The 17268-nt window shown below is 36.6% G+C and overlaps 1 non-coding gene across 1 annotated transcript; it reads left to right on the top strand.

Moving 5' to 3' along the window:
- The first annotated feature begins 16491 nt into the window (after window positions 1-16491).
- On the top strand, window positions 16492-16599 carry LOC115219556. The gene has a single exon (XR_003882327.1). It is a non-coding gene; the product is annotated as a U6 spliceosomal RNA (small nuclear RNA).
- The last annotated feature ends 669 nt before the right edge of the window (window positions 16600-17268 follow it).

Genomic DNA, 17268 nt, shown 5'->3' with positions numbered 1-17268 from the left:
TTTTCTGTAAGACAGAGAGTATCACTTGGATTGCCTACTTCATTGCTGGTCCAGCGTTGCCACAATTTCTTACTGATTCTTTCTGAAAATTACATTAAGAGTGCTTCCCAACCACATTTGTCTGAGTTCAGTTCCAGTGTGTGACACCCTGGGCATTAGGCTGACTGAAGCCTTTTGAGTAGATTTGGTGGACACAAACTGAAAGGAGCTCATTGTGTGTGTTTGTGCCCTTCCACCACTTGACAACTGGTGTTGGTGTGTTTATATCTCTAACTTAGCAGTTCAGCAAAAGAGTGAAACAGAATTAGTGTCAGGCTTAAAAGATTAAGTACTGGGGTTGATTCCTGTGCCTAAAATTCTTCAAAGTGGTGCTCCAGCATGGCAAGTAGTCTAATGACTGAAACAAAAGATAAAAAAAATACATATGGGGTGGATACATTCACTCATTTACATGGAAATTCAGGAGCAAACTGCTTAAACAACTGAATTCTCATTGGTCAATTACAGAAATCAACACCTTTGTATCTAGGAGGATGATTATCAGTATTTACTAACATTAAATAAAAGGGGAGAAAGTGGTTTGGATGCAGTTTAGCTGTTATTTCTTGAAGGCTGAGAGACCACACAGTTCAGGCAAAAATGATGGCGAGATGCTTGTATATATATATATATATATATATATATATATATATATATATATGAGGTAATGGTATCCAGAAGACCCAAGATGGCAGGTAACACTATGAAAGTGTCATGTAGAGTCTAATTACGGCCCTCACGTGTGTGTGTGTGTGTGTGTGTATATATATATATATATATATACACACACACACACATAAATATAATTAAGTTGCTTCACATACCGAAAATTCATAAATAGTAGCCAAAAAACAGCTAATTCTTTTAACTACAAATATGTCTCCACAGACAACAATATTTGTAACTCACATAGGCAAAAAGAAAAAAAATAACGAAGACTGTTTGATTTCATTATTTTTTCTTTTTGCCTAAATAATACTGTTTTTTTATACTTTTTTTATTATTCAAAATTAAGAATAAATGATGGAGCAATGTCTGGCAAATATGGTGGGCGGGGCATCGTTTCCCATTCAAACTGCTCCAGCCTTTGGAATGTCGTCCTGGCTGTATGTGGCCAAGCATTATCTTGATGGAAGAACACCTTTTGTCTTGAAACCAAAGATGGTCATTTTCCAATTGCAAGCAGGTGTCAATGAATGGTTGAACAACCAAATCCAAGCTTTACTGCTAGTTCATCAATAGTTACGATGGGATTTTGTTCCACCAGGGTTTGTTGGACGTCCTTTGTTGAGCTCTACAGATCTTCCAGGACACGGTTCATCTTCTTGGCTGTGGTTTCCAGCCCGGAATTTCTGGAACCACTGTTGACACTGGCTTACACTTATTGCCCAATCTCCATTTACTGCATTAATATCCCTCACATTATCCTTTGCATTGTTGCTTTTATTGAACTCATAAGGCAAAATATGCTGAATATGTTCCTTTGTCACTTCCATTGTAGCTTTGAAAAAATAACTGTTAAAATTGAATGGCACTCTTCAAAACTTGCACTAAGAATAAGCTCAAGGTAAAATTACTAACTGCTTTTATAGCAAGTTGATGCAGGTAGTTTATCCCATCCCCCTCTGACTTTTAGTTCATGCATTATTTATAGGATGACCCATATATATATATATATATATATATATATATAAAAGAGAAGAAAATGGATACAATAACAATGGGAACCTCGTGGTTTACGCTGGTAAGCCTTTAATTAAATAGGTAACAAAGAAGGAAGAAGCAGAGATGAAGGTAGCATTTATGATCGTTTCAATTTATTGGTTTAAGTAAATTTCTTCAGAGTGCACGTATAGATAGATGCATCAGTTTGGATGTGAAAATAATTGATACATATGTGATGGTAATGTAAACAAAGTGGTAATTCTTACATTGAAATATATATATATACATAGGATATAAGATAGTATTACAACAATGCACCAATATTTACTGGAAATAGCAGTCAATAATATATGATGCTATAGTAAAGCTTCACTGTATGTATATATATATATTGGCAAAATGTTATAGGGTAGCGAGTATAGAAAAATTTCATCTTACCTGTAGGAAGAGCATTAAATAAATGTACAACCCAGATATTTATTGACTGCTATTTCCAGTAAATATTAGTACATTAATAATAATTCTCTAAATGAGATATAGACAGTGACTGCTCCATAATATAAGGGATATTAGCCAACTGAATATGGCTAGGGACAGGGCAGGGTGGTGGGGGTGGGGGCTAAATGCAACAGTGACACCCCCACCACCCTGCCCTGTCCCTAGCCATATTCAGTTGGCTAATATCTCTTATATTATTAGTACATTGTTGTACCACTATCTTATTTATACTCTAACCTGATGGTGCTTTACTTTACTGGGAAGCAATACTACCTTACTGCACTATTTAATAATTTTTTCTAGGATATAGGATATATACACACACATACATATAACAGTTTTATTGCACCTGTTCTGGCTGCAGTATTCATATACAGTGATTATGAGTTTGTACCTGTTACCAGCCACTAGTATGTCTACAATGATGAAACATTTACACCTGTTGATGTTCACATCAATGTCTACAGTGATGATAGATTTACACCTGCTGCTAATTACATGCATGTCTATCGTGATGATAGTTTTATACCTGTTGATGGCTGTATCAATGTCTAGAGCAGCATGTCTCAACCAGGGAGCCTCGGAACCCTACGGTTCCGTAAAAGTTTCTTAGGGGTTCCCTGAGAAAGAGTGAGATAAGCTAATGCTAATTTCGTGATCATAATATTACTAGACATGCACAACATATTATTGGTTATTGTAATATAAACATCATCCTATTTAACCTATTATGTTATCAAAAAAATATAACAACTATTGGGGGTATACTCTTTTACTCTTTTACTTGTTTCAGTCATTTGACTGCGGCCATGCTGGAGCACCGCCTTTATTTATTTATATTTTTAATCAGATTAGACTTTATGAAACTGTCCCCGCTTTTACAGTTCTTTTCCAACTGACAGCTCGGTTCGTTGCCAAACAAGCAGAGTTCTGCTTCACTCAGTCACTGTGTCTATCATAGTGGACAGAAGCAGCTGCATCCATACGTAAAACTAAACTGGACCCTGGTTCAAACCTCATGCTGGAGGTATTGGCTGGCGAAGGACTTCAATTCACTGTCTAACCAATCAGCTTTGTTTCTGAGTGTCTTTGACTTGGAAGTGACGTCCTTTAACTGGTCAATGTCCTTCTGGATTTTATTGATTTCCTCTTGCAATTGATTCTTGGACAGGTCAACTTGATGGCACACAACGGAGGAGCTGGAGGTCAGCTCCTGTTTCACCTGGTGACTGCAGTTGGAGCTGGTCAAGTCAACAATCAGACGTATATTATATATATATAGGGAGAAATCACAAAAGACAAAGACAAGTGGGGTAGACAACAAATAGGTGTATTAGTATAACGCTCGGGAAGTGAAAAAGTCTTTGACATTTCGAGCCTATGCTCTTCCACAGAGAAAATAAAGTATGTGTAGTGGCTAGCGATGCAGAGTGGCCCAAAAGTAGGTTTACAGTTATCACGTAGGCACATTAAATTTCTTTTAAAAGATTTTGTTACATTTAAATTTCTACCTTACAATTAACTAAATTAGCATAGAATAATGGTTTCATACTATTTTATAATTAAGATCTAAACTGTTAATATATGAATGTGAAAGAGATAGTGGAATACTAAATCTACTAAATCCACTCACAAGGCATTGGTCACCCCGAGGCTATTGTAGAAGATACTTGCCCAAAGTGCCATGCAGTGGGATTGAACCCAGCCACACCTGTGCCTACTTTGAGCCACCCTGTATATATACATAAAATATATATTTACCATGTGAACTATAATTTAAAAAATGTGAGAAAGATATGGTCTGTAATTTTTTTTGTGCAGTTATTTTAAGGGTTACACAAGGGTAGAAAGGTGTAATTGCAACATTAATACCTGCTGTGATGGTAAATTTACAGGTATTGCAGCCATAGGTGTTTGTTTATTTGTTTCAGTCATCTGAATGTGGCCATGCTGTAGCACCACCTTGAAGAGTTTTAGTTAAACAAATTGACCCCAGGACTTATTGTTTTTTTAGCCTAGTACTTGTTCTATCAGTCTTATTTGCTGAACTGCTAAGTTACGGGGATGTAAACACACCAACACCGGTTATCAAGTAGTTTTGTGGGGACAGACACTCATACACAGATACATACACATATATATAAATATATGATGGGCTTCTTTCAGTTTCCATCTACTAAATCCACTCACAAGTCATCGGTCGGCCCGAGGCTATTGTAGAAGACACTTGCCCAAAGTGCCATGCAGTGGGATTGAAACCAGAACCATGTGGTTGGGAAGCAAGCTTCTTACTACACAGCCACACCTGTGCCTATGTCTACCAAGATGACAGATTTTACACCTGTTGATAATCGCAACAGTTTTATACTACGATTATAGGTTAACACCTGTTAATGTCTATGGCAATAATAGATTTATACCTGTTGATGGTCACTTCAATGTCTGCCATGATGCTAGTCACAGGTATATCTGCACTGTTGATTTTTCACCTGTTGATTATCACAGGTAAGTCTACAGTGATGCTAGATTTTCACATGTTGCTGGTCAGAGCTATGTCTTAAGTGATGATAGATTAACACCTATTGATGACCACAGGTATGTCTTCAATGATCATAAATTTACACCTGTTTATGGTTACACATATCTCTACAATGATGATAGATTTACACCTACTGATGGTCATAGATATGTCTACATGGTTGATGATAGGTTGATTGCTACAGGTAAAATTTACACCTGTTGATTGCCACATCAATGTCTACAGTAACGATAGATTAACACCTAATGATGGTCACATCAATGACTAGAGTGATGATAGATTTACACCTGTTGATTATCATATCAATGTCTGCAGCGATGATAGATTTACACCTGTTGATGGTCACATGAATGGCTACGGTGATGAGAGGTTTTCATCCGTTGTCACAGGTAGGTCAACATTGAAGATAGCCTTACACCTGTTTATAGTCACAATTGGCCATAATGATGTCTTGTTTTGGCAAAAATTTTGCAGTGCAGATATATTTATATATACACATACATACATACACACAAACATGTATATATATGTAATTTCTATCACATCAATAACAATCTCTGGACAAGGATGCTGTATGTAGTGACCCAATCTGCTAAAAATAGCAGCCAAACTCTGTCAAAGAAATAAAGAACGCTTTAAACAATATAATTCTAGATATATCTATGGAATTTAATGAGATTGCTATGGCTGGAATGCCTTTGATGACTTGTTTGCTCAATCAAGATTAACCGGATGCTAAAGACAATATCAGTAGCAACAGCGAGAACAACAGCAGCAGCCACCACAGCAAAAAAGATCAACAAGAACAACCAAAAGTAACAACTACAAGCACAACAACCATAATCACACCAACCACAACACTGTTCTATATCCGCTATCTCTCTCCCAAGCTACTACAGTTCAGCATTTACCATTAAATCAATTGCAAAGCTCTGATTCTTTCATTGTTGTTGATCTTCTTCTTTAGATAAACTACATCTTTTCTTACCGACCTTGTATTCCTTTCCCCCAAATTGTTCTAAGAGATGTGTGGAAATACAGTTGTAGGCTAACACATACACATGCACACATACACATACATCTACTTAACTATTTCTTTCACTCCAATACTCACTCATTCAGTTGGGACATTTATTCATTCATTCAGTGTAAATCTTTCCTTGTTGTGAATGAGTGATTCAAATTATAATCCATTTCTTTCATATATTTTTCTTTATGAATTTATCGCTCACATTCACTTTTCTGTTAATGTACATGTGTACTTACACACACACACACTTGAAATAAATATACATAAATATATACACAAATACACACATTATCCATATATCATCATCATCGTTGTTTAATGTTCTGCTTTCCATGCTGGCATGGGTTGGATGGTTTGACTGAGGACTGGCAAGCCAGAAGGCTGCATCAGATATATGTATATATATATATATGTGTGTGCGTGTATATATATATATGTATATATATATGTGTGTGTGTGTATATATATGTGTGTGTATATATGTGTGTGTGTGTGTATATATATATGTATGTGTGTATATATATATACACACACACATATAGGCATATATATACATGTATATAGATATGTGCATGTATACACACACATATATTCATAGAAAAACTCTCACCATCTCCCTTTTTTTCTCTATCTCCATGTTTATATACATACACACACACTCAAACACATATACACACACACACACACACACATATATATATATATATATAGCACATACACACTTTTCCCCCTCTCTTTATATCCCCGGCCCTATTTTTCTCTTCCTTCTTTTTATTGCTTTTATTTCTTTCTTTCCTTCCTTGTTTTTCTCCCCCCCCCATTTTTTTCATTTATTATCATTGTTCCTTTCTGTCACTCCTCCACTCCCCCCCCCTTAACACAGAGGTTTCTGTTATCTACCCTTTCTTTCTCTCCCTCTATATCTCAGTTTATCCATTTCTCAATCTATCTCCCATTTTCATGTCATCTCTCTCTACCTCCTTTCCTTCTCTTCTTTTTCTTCTTCTTCTCTCTCTTTCTGCCTATCTGTCTCACACTGTCTTGTTTCTCTCTCTCCCCACCTCATACATAACCCCTCTAACTACTCCTCATTCTCTTTCTCTCTCTTCCCCTTCTCTCCTTTCTCTCTGCCTAACTGTCTCTGTCTGTCTATTTCTCTCTCTCCCTCCCCACCTCATACATAACCCCTCTAACTACTCCTCATTCTCTTTCTCTTCCCCTTCTTCTTTCTCTCTGCCTAACTGTCTTGGTCTGTCTGTTTCTCTCTCTCTCTCCCCACCTCATACATAACGTCTCTAACTACTCATTCTCTCTCTCTCCCCTTCTTTCTCTCTCTACCTCTCTTCTCTCTCTCTCTTCCTCCTCTCCTTTCTCTCTGCCTAACTGTCTCAGTCTATCTGTTTCTCTCTCTCTCTCTCTGTCACTCTCCCCACCTCTCTTCTCTCTCTTCCTCCTCTCCTTTCTCTCTGCCTAACTGTCTCGGTCTATCTGTTTTTTCTCTCTCTCTCTCTGTCACTCTCCCCACCTCATACATAACCTCTCTACACCTCATTCTCTCTCTCTCTCTCTTCTTTCTCTCTGCTGAACTGTCTCGGTCTGTCTGTTTCTCTCTCTCTCTCTGTCACTCTGTCTACCTCATACACAACCTCTCAAACTACTCCTCATTTTCTCTCTTCCCCCCTCTCTCTGTCTAACTATCTCGGTCTGTCTGTTTCTCTCTCTCTCTCTCTCTCTCCCCACCTCATACATATCCTCTCTACCTACTTTCCATTCGCTCCCCCCCCTCACCCTTCAGTTACATTTAATATTCAGAAGAAGCCATCCCACTATTGACTTACTATAGATGTAGTAGTAGTAGTAGTAGCACAGAAAGTGTTGTGGTGGGGGAGGCTGCAGCACGCCTACACACACACACATACACACACAGAGAGGCATATATGTACACACACACACACTAGCACACACACATACACACACACACACATGTACAGGCATGTATATATACACGCATACACAGAGGAGGCAGTGGTATGGATGCCTGAGATGGTGGGCGTGGCACCTTGGCTTCATCAACTTCCATATTTGGTGATAATCATGAATGAAGTATGAAGATGAGGTGGGAGGAGCAGGGTGGGGGGGGAGGGTGAGATTTGAACCATTAAAGCTTGAATTTCTCTAAATATCTGATTAGTGTTAGTGTTAGAGTCCATTGGTTGATGATGGAGAGATGTGATGAAGGATAAAGAGAGACTGAAGAAGAAGAAGATTGTGTGGAGGGGGGGAGAGACTAAAGGAGAGAGAGAGAGAGATTAAAGGAGTGAAAGAGAGGAAGAGAGAGAGAGATTAAAGGAGTGAAAGAGAGAGAGAGAGATTAAAGGAGTGAAAGAGAGGAAGAGAGAGAAACTGATGGAAAGTTTGTGAGAGAAAGAGAGGGAGATGAATGTGTGTGTGTGAGAGAGAGAGAGAGAGAAGCTAAAGGATTGTGTGTGTGTGTGTGAGAGAGGCTAATTGAGTGTGTGTGTGTGTGTGAGAGAGGCTAATTGAGTGTGTGTGTGAGAGAGAGAGAGGCTAAAGGAGTGTGTGAGAGAGAGAAACTGATGGAGAGTTTGTGTGTGTATGTGAGAAAGAAAGATGAATATGTGAATAGGAGAGAGAGAGGGAGGCTAATGGAGTGTGTGTGTGTGCGTGAGAGAGAGAGAAACTGATAGAGTTTGTGTGTGTGTGTGTGTGTGTGTAAGAGAGAGAGATGAATGTATGAATAGGAGAGGGAGGGAGAGAGCAAGTAAGTGCATGTGTGAAAGAGACTGAGGGAGAGTTGGTTGTGTGAGAGGGAGAGAGAGAGAGAGAGAGAAACTAATGGAGAGTGTGTGTCACAGAGAGAGATTGAGGAGTGTGTGTATGTGTGTGTGTGTGAGAAAGAGAGACTGAAGGCAGTGTGTGAACGAGAGAGAGAATAAAGGAGAGACAGTGTGAGAGAGAGGAGGGGGAGGTGTGAGGGAGAGAGAAGAAAATGTCTGTGAGAAGACAGTGAAAGATGTGAGAGGGAGAAAGAGAATGTACATAGGAGTGAGAGAGAGAGAGGTGAAGAAGAGAATGAGAGAGATACGAGGAGTCTGTATGTGTGAGAGAGAGAGAGAGAGAGAGAGAGAGGAGTAGAATGTCTAAGTGAGAAGAGAGAAAGAAAAATATGTGAGAAGGAGAGACAAAGAGACTGTGTAGGGGAGAGAGAGAAGAGGCTGTGTAGGAGAAAGACAGAGAAAGACAAAATGGAGAGTGTGTGTGTGTGAGAGAGAGAGAGAGAAATAAAAGGGGAGAATGTGAAAGACGAGAGGGTGAAAGAGGAGAATAAGAGAGAAAAAGAGGAATGTGTATGTGAGAGAGAAACAAAAGATAGACAGAACAACAGATATATATAGATAGATAGATAGGTAGATAGACAGATAGGTAGATAGACAGATAGGTAGATAGGTAGATAGGTAGATAGGCAGATAGGTAGATAGGCAGATAGACAGACAGATAGGTAGATAGACAGATATATATATAAACATGTATATGCTAATAACACAGTTTCCTCAAAGAGATATGAGGGTCTCACAGAGGGAAATTTCAAAGCAAGGTTCAATAATCACACCTTAAGCTTCAGACATTGGGATAAACGAAAAACTACCAAATTATCCAGTTATATAAGGTTCTTAAAAGAACAAGATGTCAGCTAAAAGATTTACTGGAAGATCTTAGCCAAGTGTAAACCTTACACCAAAGGTATTGGCAAGTGCGGTCTTTGTAATATGGAAAGATTGCTCATCTGGACCCTACTACATGTCTAAATTCAAGAACTGAAATTTTTGGATCATGTCCATGCGTAACAAAATACCTGCAATGGTTTTGGGCCCTCTAAAACCATGGATAGAATCCGCATTTTTACTATATTCCTGCACCAGCTTCCCATAAGTCTTAACATTTTCTATTTTTTATATATATATCCTTTCATTATTTTTTTCCTTTTTATTTGAGAGACTGTGAACGTGTATGAGTATATGTATATGTATATATTTTATATGTATATGTGTGTGCATGTGTATATGTGTATGTATGAGTGTAAGACTGTGTCCGGTGCATAAGTGCGACTTTCATGCACATGTCCCCTTCATTTATATGGATATGCATGTTTGTATATGTGTGGGTGTAGGTGTGTGATAGGAGGATGTATATGTATATGTGTGTGTGTGTATATATATATATCAGTATATACAGGAGTTTGAATATATATATATATATATATATACGTATATTTATATATATAAATGTCTAAATATATATGTATGCATGCAGACACCTATGTGTATATGAGGATGAAGTTGCATGCACATATACATATGTGTGTGCATGGATATGTATGTATCAGTATGTGCATGCACGTTTGTGCGTGTATGGGCATCTACATAGACATGTTTGTGTAAGTGTGTACTTATCTAGACGTAAACGCAGGATGTTTATGTCTGTGTATTGTGAGAATATGGTTGCGTGTATTTTTTATCTTTTTCTATCTAATAGAGTAAATTCCCTTTTATTCAATAGTTTTTCATAGCGTCTGTTGCCATTAACAGCCGACAAGAATGCATTGTAGCTTTTCACCCCGACATTCAAAACCCTGAGTACTATAATGACAACTTACTGTCTGTCCTAAATTATACGTACATATATATCAGGTCATCCCATAAGTTCTGTCTGAATTTTGAATAAAGAAAACAAGTGATCAAATGTTATATTCAATTGAAATTTAATCATCAATGTACTTTCCCTGATTATCTATGACTTCCTTCTATCTATTTACAAGCTTTTTAATCCCATCAATGTAAAACTCTTTTGGTTACAAAGCGAAGAACTCTGAAATGTCAGTTTCAACCTCCTCCTGGCTTGTGAAAGTTATGTCCCCCAAATGATTCTGTAAACTACGAAACAAATGGTAGTCTGAAAGAGCAAGGTCGGGAGAATAAGGTGGATGAGGAATTTTTTCCCAACCAAGCTCTCCGATCTTCTGTAATGTGATCTTTGCATTGTGGGGTTGCGCATTGCCCTGATGAAACATCATTCCTTTTTGATTCACTAAAGCGGGTTTATTTTCTTCAAAGCTTGGTTCAAACACTCTAACTGCTGACAGCAGACTTGAGCATTGATTGTTGCATTAGGTGGTAACAATTCAAAGTGAATTACTCCTTTGCAATCACACCAGATAGAGTGAAGAACCTTTTTCCTATGAAGTTCCTGTCTCGGTTGTGGTTGAGCTTTTTCCCTTTTACCAAGCCACTGTTTACGACGCTTAACATTTCAATAGAAGATCCATTTTTTGTCATTAGTCACAAGTCTATCCAAAAAGGATGAAATGAGTTCACAAGAATGGAGTGAAGAGCAGATGTCACCTTGGAATTTGCGGTTGCTTTCGGACAATTCATGAGGAACCCATTTTCCAAGTTTAGGAACCTTTCCAGGTTGTTGAAGATGATGATGATGAACAGTTGTATGGTTTGAACTAAGCTTTATTGCCAATTCTTCAACTGATAATGCATGATTTTCTTCAAGTAATGCCTCAAGGAGCTTATCATGAAACTCAACTGGATGTCCTGTTCCATCCTCATCTTCAAGGCTGAAATCTCCACTTCTGAATTTTGCAAACCATCTTCTGCAAGTTGTTTCATTCAAACATTCTTTCCTCTAAACTGAGTGTATGTTTCGAGTCGCTTCGGCTGCAGAGTTTCCTTTTTTGTACTCATAAAGCATTATGTGCCTTAAATGCTCTTTGGATACTTCCATGTTAGAAAGGGTTTTAATCAAAGAAATTTTAATAATATTTGATTAGTTTAAATGTACACAAATGCATAAAAATAATTTTTAATTCAATTAGACATTCTAAAATACTATTAAATTTCTTTCAGTTTTAAAAAAGGTAAAATCGGACAGAACTTATGGGCTGACCTGATATATAAATACAAACACACATATACACACACACACACATATATATATATATATATATATACACACACACACACACACACACATCTATGTATATACATATATACACATGTATGTATGTATGTATATATATATATATATATACATATATATATTATACATGTATGTATATATATATATACATGTATATGTTTGTGCATGTGTGTGTGTGTACAGTCATGCCTGTGCATGTATGCACCCATGCATATGCATGTATGTACTTACATACATTATATATAAATATACTCATCCCTCTTTATTTGAAGTTTCAGTTTGAAACAACTAAAAAGTATCTTTAAATTACTTCATCAATGACCAAGTAAGCAGCATCTTTTGTTTTGTTACAATATAATTGCAATCATCTCTAATAATATTTCTGTTAAAAGAATTTATATTAACACCTCTGCGATTCATGTACAGACAATCTGTTGAACCACAGGTCAAAATTTCTAATGAAAATATTTACAACTAAAATGTATGAGAATTCAATTATATATACATATACACATATATAGAAAAACACAACACACACAAACATATATATATTAATGTTTGCTTTTAAATTCAGTTATAACAATTTTACATTAATTTGATGGCTTACTGTTTATTGTATATTTTTGTAGAGTGCAAATTTATTCTTAAACAAGCCTATTATTATTGATACTGACTAGCTGAAACTTTGCACTCAATGTCAATGATATTATTGCTTAAGAATAAGATGTTCTTTTATTCTTTTACTTGTTTCAGTCATTTGACTGTGGCCATGCTGGAGCACCACCTTTAGTCAAGCAAATCGACCCCAGGACTTATTCATTGTAAGCCTAGTACCTATCTTATCGGTTTCTGTTGCCGAGCCACTAAGTTACGGGGACGTAAACACACCAGCATTGGTTGTCAAGCGATGTTGGGGGGACAAACACAGATACACAAACATATACACACACATACATGTATATATACGATGGTCTTCTTTCAGTTTCCATCTACCAAATCCACTCACAAGGTTTTGGTCAGCCCAAGGCTATAGTAAGAAGACACTTGCCCAAGGTTTCTACGCAGTGTGACTGAACCCAGAACCATGTGGTTGGTAAGCAAGCTACTTACCACACAGCCACTCCTGCGCCTATTGTTTAAGAATAATATATTCTTTTATTCGTTTACTTGTTTCAGCCATTTGATTGTGGCCATGCTGAAGCACCGCCTTTAGTTGAGCAAATCAACCCCAGGACTTATTCTTTGTAACCCTAGTACTTATCCTATCGGTTTCTTTTGCTGAACCGCTAAGTTACGGGGATGTAAGCACACCAGCATTGGTTGTCAAGTGATGTTGGGGGGACAAACACAGACACACAAACACAGACACATACATACACACACACACATATATATATATATATATAGAAGGCTTTCTTTCAGTTTCTGTCTACCAAATCCCCTCACAAGGCTTTGGTCGGCCCGAGGCTATAGTAGAAGACACTTGCCCAAGGTGCCACGCAGTGGGACTGAACCCGGAACCATGTGGTTGGTAAGCAAGGTACTTACACACAGCCACTCCTGCGCCTATATATATATATATATATATATATATATATATATATATATTATATATATATATATATTCAGTTTCCGTCTATCAAATCCACTTGCAAGGCTTTGGCCAGCCTGAGGCTATATACGAAGGCACTTGCCCAAAGTACGATGCATAGGGACTGAACCCAGAACCATTTGGTTGGAAAGCAAACTTCTTACCACACAGCCATGCCAATACAAGAAGTCTATAAGCACAAGTACGAAGTCGAAAAAAAGTTGAGCACAGATAAGCATAGATGTAAGTTTTAGCCCAATAATCAATTTAACCGTTTCTGATTCCATTATAGGATATCACTGCCATGAAATATTGTATTTAATTTGAAGAGTAACTTAATTTCTCGATACAAACATCTCTGTGTATGGCTGTGTGCACTTGTGCTGTGTGTGTGAGTGAGATTTGATTACTTGTAGTTTGTGGTTTCTCGATGTATATATAAAGATATATATAAGTCTGTATGCATATGTTGATATGTACAAGCATGTAAATATGTATAAAATAGACACACATATGCATATGCGTGGGCACATATGTGTATATATATACATGTATAAGTGTTTGTGTGTGCGTACAAGAGAGAGGGAGAGAGAGAGAGAGAGAGAGAGAGAGAGAAGCATATGTATGAGTTTGCATCAGTATATATATATATATTCATTTATGTGTGAATATATTATGTATTTGTGTAAGTACACACACATATATTGGTGTGTCTCTCTACATATGTATAATATATGTGTATGTATATATACATATTTATATATTTTCATATATACATGCATATGTGTGTATATACATGTGTATGTGTGTGTGTATACATATATATATATTATATATATATATATACATATATAATATGTATATATGTATATATGTATGTATATATATATATATATATATATATATATATATATATATATATGTATATATTATATATATATGTATATATATATATATTATATATTATGTATATATATATAATATATATATGTATATATATATATATATATATATATGTATATATATAATATATTAATATATATATATATATATATATATGTATATATATATATATATATGATATATTATATATATATATATATGTATATATATATATATATATATGTATATATATATAATACATATATATATATATATGTATACATATATGTATATAATATATATATATATATATGTATTTATTATATATATATGTGTCTGAACAGACAACAGCACAATAAACAAGATAAAAAAGATCTAAGCTGTATTTTATTTGATTTTCCTTAGGAAAATTCATACTCTATATTCTGCTGTGTATAAATTAATAGAAAACATACCTCATTACTTCTGATTAATTTTCCTATTTTATACAGGTGTGTATGTGCTTATGTATGTATAGGTGTGTGTATGTGAGTGAATATAACAGCAAGAAAAGACCAAAAGCAGTGCATTATGTTGTTTCATATATATATATATATATATATATATTCTTTAACTTGTTTGTTTCAGTCATTTGACTGCGGCCATGCTGGAGCACCGCCTTTAATTGAGCAACTCGATCCCGGGACTTATTCATTTGTAAGCCCAGTACTTATTCTATCGGTCTCTTTTGCCGAACCGCTAAGTGACGGGGACATAAACACACCAGCATCGGTTGTCAAGCAATGCTAGGGGGACAAACACAGGCACACAAACATATACACACACATATATATACATATATACGACAGGCTTCTTCCAGTTTCCGTCTACCAAATCCACTCACAAGGCATTGGTCGGCCCGAGGCTATAGCAGAAGACACTTGCCCAAGATGCCACGCAGTGGGGACTGAACCCAGAACCATGTGGTTGGTAAACAAGCTACTTACCACACAGCCACTCCTGCGCCTATATATATATATTCTTTTACTTGTTTGTTTCAGTCATTTGACCGTGGCCATGCTGGAGCATTGCCTTTAAACATACACACACACATGCTTGTATATATAAAATGTTTAATATTGTTGACAAAGCTACTGCATATTTCCATGTGTTATATACCTGTAGACTTTGCCTATCTGAAAAATCCCATATATTGAAGAAGTCCCAGGATCCTGCTCTCCCTATATAGAAAAATGCTGATATATTCTTTTATTCTTTTACTTGTTTCAGTCATTTGACTGCGGCCCTGCTGGAGCACTGCCTTTAGTTGAATCAAATTGACCCCAGGACTTATTCTTTATAAGCCTAGTATTTATTCTATTGGTTGTCAAGCAATGTTGGGGGGACAAACAAAGATACACAACATATACACGCACATATATATATACATATATACGATGGGCTTCTTTCAGTTTCCATCTACCAAACCCACTCACAAGGCTTTGGCCGGCCCAAAGCTATATTAGAAGACACTTGCCCAAGGTGCTACACAGTGGGACTGAACCCGGAACCATGTGGTTGGTAAGCAAGCTACTTACCAAACAGCCACTCCTGTGCCTATTAGAAAAAATATGAAACTTTTCACGAATTTACGTGTCATCCTTACACAGATACAACTGCTTACAAAAATAGGGATTAATGTATAATTTCTTTCTATGTTCATAATTAAATCAATGTTTTGATGATTAGACAGAGGTCCAATAGAATAGCTCTCAGAAACAGACTATGTACAAATTCTTTCTTCACAACTCCTGTTTTCTTCACAACAGCTGCTTTCTGACAAGTGGGGTGGGCTCCAATCAAAACAGGGGACCCGGAATGATAAGGTTGAGAAACGCTGTTATAGATTATGCCTAACTGAAAACGGTCACAGCCACATCATCCAAACAGACCGGGTGAAACCGGGCTTAGATGCTAGTAAAATATAACTGTGATCTTTCAGATGGGATTTATGAATGGAGACGTAACCAAATGTCACTGACAAAGCCACCCTTTATCAGTGAATATCAAAATCAGTTCTTATTGGTCAATGAGAGTCACATGGCTGAAAGTGAAGTTTCAACTGCTAAATTTTAAGGCAGATAACCTAGATAAGAATTACATGTCCCAAAGTACACAGAATTGTATTACATGCCTTGAGATGTTCGGGTGATAGGAAAGTCTACAGAAGAAATGTATGCCTGAAATGAAAGGAAAATATATCTACTAGCTATGGCAGTACATATTCTAAAATTGGAACAATACAGAGAAGATTAGCATGGCCCCTGCGTAAAGATATAGTATTTATTTATTTACTAAACACCAATATATTTATACATATATATATATATATATACATATATATTACAATCAAATGGAAATTGCAGTTGTGACCCCCATGCCAGTGACACATAAAAAGCCCCATCCGAATGTGGCCGATGCCAGCTCGTCTGGCCCCTGTGCTGGTGGCATGTAAAAATCACCCACTGCACTCTCAGAGTGGTTGGCTGTAGAAACACTGCCAGATCAGATTGGGGCCTGGTGCAGCCTCCTGGCTTCCCAGACCCCAGTCGAACTGTCCAATCCATGTCAGCAAGGAAAACGGACGCTAAATGATGATGATGATGATATCTTTATATATAAAATTGAAGTTGTGTGTGTGAGACTCTGTCTCCTCCGATTTAGATTCCTAACTACTCCCACATTTTGCGGTGCAGTTTAACCAAAAGTGGGTATCTTATAATCGTCATGCGTATCGAGCCCTTCTGGGTATTAGCGCGCGTCTACGATGAGTCTACGATTAAAAAAAAATTTACCATCATTTTTCCGCATTTTTAATGATTTTTGCTTGGGTTATATAAGGGAAGTAACTCTCTAAAAATGCTTATATAGTTATTTCCCTTACAAACCCGAGCTATACTGCTAGTATATATATATATGATGGACTCTCCTGACATTAGGGCTCAACAATTTCTTACTGAACAACCACACAGATGATTT

The sequence above is a fragment of the Octopus sinensis genome, linkage group LG14 (genome assembly GCF_006345805.1).
Source record: "Octopus sinensis linkage group LG14, ASM634580v1, whole genome shotgun sequence".
Taxonomy (NCBI): Eukaryota; Metazoa; Mollusca; class Cephalopoda; order Octopoda; family Octopodidae; genus Octopus; species Octopus sinensis.
The sequence above is the reverse complement of the archived record's forward strand: the minus strand, read 5'-3'. Positions and strand labels throughout refer to the sequence as shown.